Genomic DNA, 8,590 nt, shown 5'->3' with positions numbered 1-8,590 from the left:
AATAATCTTGGCAAGATTTTGCTTGTATATTATATTAGTGATATTGTTCTATAATTTATACTCTCCGTTGGATCATCTTTTTTTTGAAAATAGCAATAAATATGGATCTCTTCTAGTCAGCTGGTCAGATAACTGTCCTCCAGACTTCTTGACACAATTTGATGAGCATGTCCAGGGAAGTATTTGTTTACTGAAATATGTCAGTAAAAAGCATGTCCATCAATTCCTGGGGCCTTTTTTTTTATTCTCCCAGTTCCTTCAGAGTGACTTGACCTTTCTCCTTCATCACTAATGCTTCTTAATTACATGCTACTTCATGAATATTTCTGTGTTAGCCAATTCCTTTTGGTACAGTGATTCTGTGTACTCCCTTCTATGTTCTTCTGATGCATCTTAGATCATTCAATATACTTCCCATAGCATCTTTAAGTATTGCAACTCCAGGCTTGAATTGGTTTCTCAGTTCGTTTAAGAACTGCTGACCCCTTTAATTGTTTAACTCCAGCTCTTTGAAAATGTCATTTTAAATCAGCTTTGTCTTACAGAACAGTCCTTTGAAATCTTTTGTTCAGCTCATTAGCATCCTAATTTCTTTGCTTTGGTTTATCCTTTTTCTAGCGTAATACTCAAAGTCTTTTCTGCCATGCTTTTTGGTCTTTCCTTCGTCTTTTTTGTTTATTTCAGGAGTGTCCCTACTTTATTCATAAAATCCCACACAGGGCAGCACTTTCTCCAACACAATGCTCCACTGTTCTCCCCATCATCTGTATCACTTGACTACTGCAACTCAAGGCATCATCCTGGCCATGTACAAATCTGACGGGTGGTTCAGGGCGCATTGGTAACCTCCACTGTTGTGTGCTCTCTCTTGTTCACTCTCTTTCTCTCTCTCAACATTATTTTTAATTGATTTGCTTATAAAGTTTATATACATTGTGTTTCACACTAGCTTCATTCACATTGTGATTCATACTATCTTTCTCACGTTGTTGTTGTTGTTATGTGCCGTCGAGTCACTTGTGACTCATAGCAACCCAACCCTATGTACAACAGCCCTAAACTCTGCTCTGTCCTGTGCCAATTGCACTGTCTCTGACACAGCCATCCCGATTACTCCAGTCACTGAATCAATTCACCTCATAGAGGGCCTTCCCCTCCTGCCCTGTCCCTCCACCCTCCCAAACATGATGTTCCTCTCCAAGGACCAGTCCCTCCTTACAACATGTCCAAAGTATATTAGACGAAGCCTAAGAATCCTTGCCTCTAAGGAGCCACCTGGTTTAACCCTCTTCAGGACGAATCTGTTTGTTTTCCTAGCAGTCCATGGTACCCTCAATATTCTTCTCCAGCACCACAGCTCAAAGGCATCAATTATCCTTCTATCCTCCCTACTCAATGTCCAACGCTCACTTTATGTTTAAAAAAATCAATCATCATTGGACTTTGCCCATCACTACCCTGTCTTTTTGCTCAGATCCTTCCCATTTGCTTCCCTTCTCCCTCCACCCACCACAGCCCTTTGGTTTCACTCCCACGTATGTTATCTTCACCTTTTCACTCCTCTCCTTAACCACCTTGAGTTCCTCTACGTTTTACTAGTTATCTGTCTATTTTCACCCTGTCTTTTTAATATCTTTATATATTCATCATAGATGATATTCTTGATGTACTCCCACAGCCCATCTGGCCTTTGTTCATTAGGTTTTAAGGTCTCAATGTTTGTCTGTCAGATTTTTATTGGTATGCATATAATGATTCATATACATTGTACCTATGTGCATAGTGGTTGTGTGTGTTACACACTTTTATTCATTGATATAATATTTCATAAAATCATTCCCATACAATATGTTTCGTAAAATTAATCACCATTGGACTATACCTACCATTACATAATCTTTTCAGGTCCCTGCCAGATCTTTCCCATTTTCTTTTAACCCTCCCTCCATGCACCAAATTATGTGACAGCATGGTTTCCTCCTTCCCATGCTCACTCCTCTGCTCCTACCCTTTCTCCCCTTGGACAGCCATATAAGTTTTGGTAATTATCATTCTATTTTTACAATAATGTTTCTAGGCTGTATTTGTCTTTATGAGACTCAATTAATTCACTTAGCACAATGCTCTTCAATTTCTCCTAAGTTATGTAGCATTTTTCAAAATTGCTGCTCCTGAGTGTTGTGTAATAATAGTCCATCATGTGAATATGCCACAATTTCTCAATCCATTTGGTTGTTATCAGATATTTAGATTGTTTACATGTTCTTGTAATAGTGAGTAATGCTGCTATGAACATTGGTGTACAATCTCTTATTACCACGTAATTGAATATAAATACCTTTGACTATGGAAATTAAACATTAAAATCAAGTTGTTTATTATAAAGGCAAACTTAACTAACTTAAATGGCATCCAAGTTTCAAGAGAGACAAGAAGGCTTTGGGCTTTGAATGTCATTTTTAATTATGGCAGCATTTTCTAGTAAAAATACTTAACTCTTGGTCTTCTTTTCATTTTATACTGATAAACAAGATTGTAATTTCAGAAGAACCTTACCAGGAACAAAACAAAAGTTCCTGTTCAGAGAAGACATCATGAAAGAAGAACAAAGTGATGGAGATATGATTTTTTTTTTCCTTCTACTTTTTTTTTTTTATAATTCCTGTCTCTGTGTGGGGAAATAATTTTCAGTGGCTCAGGCCTTTTAATTCCTCAATATCTTTTTCTCCTCTTTAAGATTTAAGAAAAAATTGATCAAATTTCATTTGGCTGACTTTCAGAGAGACTTTTCCTAGAATAATTGCTTGTGCAGTTACTACCCTGCACTGTGATTCCTTTGGAAAAATCCCTTTAGAAGAGTCTGCTGGGAATAAGCTTATTTCTCAAAGACAGAGAACTAAAACAGCCAGTGAATGGATCTCCCAGAAGATTTGTAGTTTCCAAAAGTACAAAAAGATAAATTCCAAAGTTTTAGAAAGGAAGTGGGAGGATAATGGGTTAGGAATGGAGACACTTTATCTTGCAAGATACTATCTGTGATTTGTGAAAAACATTACCATATAAAAAGTTTAAAAGGATATTTTAAAATGATTTATCTTGTCATCACTATTGTTTCCTTCTTTTTCATTTCTTTTAAAAATTTTATGGCTATTATAAAATATAGACCTTTTTCCTTAATATTTTGAGAATACAAAATTATTTCTGATACTTTGAGTACACAAATATATTGAGAATATAACATTCTTAATAAGAATACAAAATTCTTAACGTTTTAAGAGTATAAAGGAATGATAACCTTTTTGTGGTGTGTTGTTGAGTCAATTCTGATCCATAGTGACCCAGTATGATAGAGTAGAACTGCCTTATTGGTTTCCTAGCATATAATTTTTATGGAAGCAGATTGCTAGCTTTCATCTCCTGCAAAGTTCCTGTTGTTGTTGTTGCATGAAGTCAAGTCGAGTATGACTCATAGTGACCCTATGAACAACAGACCTGAATCCTGTCCTTCAGAGCTCTTGGGTAGATTTAAACCACCAACCTTTCAGTTAATTATAACACATAACTGTTGTTGTTGTTGTTGTTGTTATGTGCTTGTCGAGTCGCTTGCGACTCATAGTGACCCTATGTACAACATGTCTAAACCCTGCTCTATCCTGTGCCAATCTCGCTGCCTCTGACACACACATCCCGATTACCCCAGTCACTGAGTCAATCCACCTCATAGAGGGTCTTCCCCTTTCGCGCCATCCCTCCACCCTCTCAAGCATGATGTCCTTCTCCAAGGACCTCTCCCTCCTTATAACATGTTCAAAGTTATATCAGACGAAGCCTCAGAATCCTTGCCTCCAAGGAGCAGTCTGGTTTAACACTCTCTAGGATGAATCTGTTTGTTTTCTTGGCAGTGCAGGGTACAACACATAACTAATACATAATTATGTGTGCCATCTAAAGACTACCACTCCAGCATACACACATGAAAGGAATATAATCTCTTTATGGCTTTAGATTTTTTACTTTAAATAGTTCTTTACACACACACACACACACACACACACACACACACTCACACACACCCTGATGTCAATATTATAATGAAAATGTGTTATCACGTACATATTCAATAGGATATATCTAAAAGCAGTTGTTAACTGGATTTACCAAATCATATACCTTATGTATTACCATGTACTCATGGTTGACCATCCTGGTTGGCTTAACATCAACAGAGCTATATGACTGCGCTTTCATTTTTACATCATAGATTTCTGAGCAGAAGTTGAGAAATTAACTCTAAATTTTTAGCTTTATATTTTAGTGTAGTTTGTGCACTGCTGGTTTAAAAGATTGACTTTTAAATAATTTCAGAATTTCTTTAAAATATGAACATTTTATTCATGATTTAAATTTTATTTAATTGCAAAATTTACCCTTTTTTGTGATGCTTTCTTATAATCTGTAAATCCAGTTTAGTATTTGTCACCTTAATTTCATAAGTGGTAAAAATATAATTGGTAATAATCCAGTCAGTGTTGAAAAATAAGATTTCATTTTATTTTGTCTTTAGTTGTTGTTGTTGTGGTTATGGTGCCTTCATGTTGAGTATGACTCATAGTGATCTTATGAACAGCTGACCTGAACCCTGCCCTGTCCTGGGTCATTCTTATCATCTCTGAAAGATACCATTCTATCTCATTGAAGGTTTTCCTTTGCTTTGCTGACCCTCCATCTTTTCAAGCATGATATTGGTTTCTAAGGAATAGCCTCACCTAACTACATATGAAAAGTATGAAAGATGAAATTTCATTATCTTTGCCTGCAAAGATCACTCTGGGTGCACTTTTCCCAAGACATATCTGTTTGTTCTTTTGGCAGTCTATAGGGTATTCAGTACTCTTCTCCTTTTTTTCTTTTTAAAATTTTAAAATTATTTTAATGAAAGTTTACAGATACTTTGGATTTCTATCCATTCATTGTTGCACTTTTCTTCCTGCCCACCCCTCCCACACAATTTGCCCTTCTCTTAGAAAAGTAAAAAAAAAAAGAAAAGAAAAAAAAAAATTCATTGTTATTCAATCCCTCCCCTCAAGGCTACTCCACCATGTTACCTTCCTTCTGAACTCCTGTAATAACAATAATATATAATCATAAATCCCTTTTAAACTGTTCTCTCCCTCATCTGTTTCAATGCAGTGTACATTATTTATCCCATCTTTCTCAGTCTCCCCCCAACTCCTATATCAGTCCTCTTTTGTAACAGTGGCTTTATGCCTTATTTGTCTTTTTTTGTGACTGAGATATTTCACTCAGCATAACGCCCTCCAAGGTCACCCATTTCGTGTAATATTTCATGAGTTCCTTGTTTTTCAATGCGGCATATTATTCGATTGTGTGAAAACACCAGAGCTTTTCTATCCATTCATTTGTTGATGGGTTGTTTACAAATCTTTGCTATTGTGAACAAAGCCAAAATAAACATATGCGTGCATGTATCTGGGTGGCAGCTATGGCTTGTTTAGGGTGTATTCCCAGTAGTGGAATTGCTGTGTCAAATGGTCTCTTAACAGCCTTCCACAGTGGTTGCACCATTTTACACTCCCACCAACAGTGAAGAAGGGTTTCAGTATCTCCACAACCTCGCCTGCATTTGTTGTTTGCTGTTCTGTTAAGTTTTGTTATTCTTACTAGGGTGAGATGCTATCTCGTAGTTATATTGATTTGCATCTCTCTTAGAGCTAAGGATTTTGAAAATTTCTTCATGTGTTTGTTTGCCATCTTAATCTCTTCTTTGGTGAAGTATCTGTTCATATCCTGTGCCCATTTTTCAATTGGGTTATTTACCTTTATCTTGTTGTGGTGATTGAGTATTTTATAAATTATAGATTTAAGTCTTTTGTCTTACATGTCATTGCAAAATTACCCTTTTGGAGAAGTTTTTGGATGTGTATAGGGATTTGATTCTTAGAAGGTCCCATTTATCTATTTTATCCTCTCCTGGTTGTAGATTTTCCAGGATGCTTGGAAGACTATTTATGTTATGTATTAGGACTTCTAGGGTTCTTTAAGCATTTCTTTAATGAAGTTTATAGTCCTTGGTTTTAGTCCTAAGTCCATTATCCACTTTGAGCTGGTTTTTGTGTATAAAGTGAGGTGTGGATCTAGCTTGAGTTTTCTACAGATAGTTTTGCAATTTTTCCAGTACCATTTGTTAAAAAAGGCTGTAGTTTCCCCACTTGACTGATTTCATCTCCTTGTGAAAAATCAGTTGGCCATAGATGTGCTGATTTCTGGATTCTCAATTATATGCCATTGATCTATGTGTCTGTCATTGTACCCGTACCACACTGTCTTAACCACCAGGGCAATATAATAGGATTTGAAATCAGGGAGTGAGATGCCTTCCACCTTCCATTCCAAATGAAATTGGATATAGCCTTTTCCATCTCATTGAAAAATGGAATTGATATTTTTATTGGGACTGCATTGAATGTGTAAATTGGTTTTGGTAGTATTGTCATTTTCACAATACTGAGTCTCTTTTACAGAAACACAACTCAAAGGCATCAGTTCTTCTTTTTCATCTTTATTCATTATCCAGCTCTTTGATGTGTATCAGGTAATTGAGAAGACCATGGCCTGTATAAGGCTTACCTGACTCAAGCTGACATCATTGCTCTTCAGTACTTAAAATATTTGAACACAACTTGGTAAAATTCATATGATTGGGTGTATAGCCTAGTATCTTTAATATTAGTGGTGACGTTAGATGTCATTGAATAAGTTTCTGCCATAGTGACAGCGTACAGTGGAACAAAACACCGCCCTGTTCTTTGTTATCCTCACAGTTACAGTGTTGGAACCCTTTGCACAGCTGCTGTGTAAATCCATCTCATTGGGATCTTTTTCTTTGTCACTGACCATCTACTTTACCACACATTGTGTTCTTCTCCAGAAGCTAGTTCATCCTTATAATGTAATCTTCAGGTATGTAAATCTTTGCATTCTCATGTCTTCTGAGCAGTATTTTGACTGTATTTCTTTCAAGACAAATTAGTTCACTTTTCTGAAAGTCTGTGGTGAATTTGGTGTTCTTCACCAATACTATCATAATGGAATAAACTCTTACTCCTTCTTTCTTATTCATTCTCCAAATTTCACATGCACATGTTGTTGTTAGTTGCCATCAAGTCGAGGATGACCCATAGTGAACTTATAAACAACAGATCTGAAACCTTTCCTATCATGCATGTGTTATCCTCACTTCTTGATACACAAGAATCCATGATGGAAATTACTGTGTCAATCCACCTGGTTGAGGGGCTTTCTCTCATTTACTGACCCTCTGCTTTTTCAAGCATCAAAAAAATAGCCCCTTCTAACAACATGTGTAAAGTATGTGAGACAAATCTTTATCCTCTTTGTCTCCAAGAAGCACACTGGCTGCACTTTCTCCAGGCCATATATATTTGTTCTTTTGATGGTCCATGGGATATTCAATACTTTTTCCCAACACTACTCTTCAAAGGCATTAAACCATCTTCTATCATAGTTACTCATTGTACAGCTCTCAGATGCATAGTAAATTATTGGAGTGACTGTTACCTGAATCAAATGAACCTTAGTCCTCAGACTGACATCGTTATTATTCAGTAATTTGGAGAGGTCTCTAACTGCAGACTCTCCCAGTGCAATACATCTCCTGATTTCCTGTTGATTGGTATAAAAGATGTCTATAGTGGGTCCTAGTAAAATGAAGTTGTTAGCAGTTTCAATCTTTTCTCCATTTATCATGATGGTGCCTCTCAGTCCAGTGGTAAGAATGATTGTTTTCTTGATATTTAGGTGCAATCCATAGTGAAGGTTGTATTGTTTGATCTTCTGTATCAAGTGCTTCAAGGTTATGTCATCTACAGGTTATTGATGAGTCTTCCTCTGATCTTGTTGCAAAATTTTTCTTCATATAGTCCAGTTTTTTTGAATAAATTGTACAGCATACAGATAGAGTGAGCATATATAGAGTAAAACCATGATGCACTCTCTTCTGAATTTTAAACCATGTTGTGCTCCTCTACTATGTTTACAGAAAAGCCTCTAGATTTAGATATAGGTTTCATATGATGACACGTAAGTGCTCTAGGATTCTCATTCTTCTCAATTTGAGACATAACTTATTATGATCCACAAAGTCAAATTATATTCATAGTAAATAAAGCATAAATATACATTCTTTTGACATTCTTTGTTTTAAGCCAAAATCCATCTGACATCAGCAATGATATTCCAGGTGCCATGGCCTCATCTAAATCCTGCTTAAACTTCTGGCAGTTACCTGTCTGAAGAGACAATATGATGTATCTTCTTAGATGAAAAGAGCAAAAGGTCATTTCAAAGACAGAAGAAAAATACAAACTGGAATAGGTATCAGAAGAGGCTCTGAAAGTTGCACTACAACATATAGAAGCCAAAAGAAAGGGAAAACATGTCAAAGGAGATTGGAATAGAAGATTTCAAAGGGCAGCTTGAGAAGATAAAGCAAAATATTAAAAAGGAATGTGCAGAGAGCTGGAATTGAAGAATAAAAAAGACAGAACTT

The sequence above is a fragment of the Elephantulus edwardii genome, unplaced genomic scaffold (assembly GCF_000299155.1).
Source record: "Elephantulus edwardii isolate Elephantulus edwardi_28Jun2011 unplaced genomic scaffold, EleEdw1.0 scaffold00111, whole genome shotgun sequence".
Classification (NCBI taxonomy): domain Eukaryota; kingdom Metazoa; phylum Chordata; class Mammalia; order Macroscelidea; family Macroscelididae; genus Elephantulus; species Elephantulus edwardii.
The sequence above is the reverse complement of the archived record's forward strand: the minus strand, read 5'-3'. Positions refer to the sequence as shown.